Raw genomic sequence first — 918 nt, 5'->3', positions numbered from 1 at the left:
GTGGATGTGATTAAAGAATGAAATTAGTAAGACTGGTAGTACAGGATGACTGGAACCAGCAAATCACAGTCTAGCATGTCATAAAAAGGCACTAAATTCCAAAACCGTCAGGTCAGTACCCAACAGGAGCTCTTCACACTTCAGGTACTAACTTGTCATCCATGAGGACTCATTGCTGTGAGCTGCAGGCAGGGCTGAAGAAAGGGCTCACACCTGCAGCTGATCCTGCATTTGGGTATGGCCAATGATTGGGGTCTAAGGAGGCATTATTTGTGTTCAATCAGGAACTGGTCCGAGGGCAGTGATGGTAAAGTTGATGAAAGAGAAGGATAAGGCACACATACTGCAACAAGCAAAGAAGCTTAAAGGATCTAACATTTATATAAATGAAGATTACACCGAGTCTGTGAGGAAGAGAAGAAGGGAGTTGATGCCGAGGTTAAGGGAGGCCAGGGCGAGGGGAGACATCGCGTTCCTGCGGTATGACCGACTAGTGACCCGACCTCGGAACCAGAATCGAGGACCCAAGACCAGCATGCCGAGGACCAGTATGCCGAGACAAGGAGAGTATGAAGGGGTCGCTGGACCCTCAGCGGTATGAAGAAACACGCAGGTATATTGATATCTGCGAGGGCAGATGAGCGTTGGAACTAACAACAAGTATGACCCACATACGGAATGAGGCAAGTGATTTGGTGTCCCTGTAGCGCAATCGGTTAGCGCATTCGGCTGTTAACCGAAAGGTTAGTGGTTCAAGCCCGCTCAGGGACGTGTACTTCTGTGCAGACGAGACAATTACTGTGACAGGGCAGTTTTTAGGGGGCGGCTGTGGCTCCGGAGGGAGAGAAGGTTACTCCTAACCTGAGGGTTGGTGGTTCAGTACCTGGCTTGTCCCAGGCAGTTTGTCCTGGGGGTCAC

At 50.0% G+C, this 918-nt stretch overlaps 1 protein-coding gene and 1 non-coding gene across 2 annotated transcripts in view; both read left to right on the top strand.

The window, feature by feature from the left end:
* The window catches only part of LOC109960328 (phosphatidylcholine:ceramide cholinephosphotransferase 1), a 28,387-nt gene that overhangs the window by 13,769 nt on the left and 13,700 nt on the right, over positions 1-918 (top strand). The gene's annotated exons all lie outside the window — the stretch shown is intronic.
* Positions 698-771, top strand: trnan-guu (transfer RNA asparagine (anticodon GUU)). The gene has a single exon. It is a non-coding gene; the product is annotated as a tRNA-Asn (tRNA).

This window comes from Monopterus albus, unplaced genomic scaffold, assembly GCF_001952655.1.
Source record: "Monopterus albus unplaced genomic scaffold, M_albus_1.0 scaffold3.1, whole genome shotgun sequence".
NCBI lineage: Eukaryota > Metazoa > Chordata > Actinopteri > Synbranchiformes > Synbranchidae > Monopterus > Monopterus albus.
Note: the sequence above shows the minus strand (reverse complement) of the source record. Positions and strands in the feature narration are given on the sequence as shown.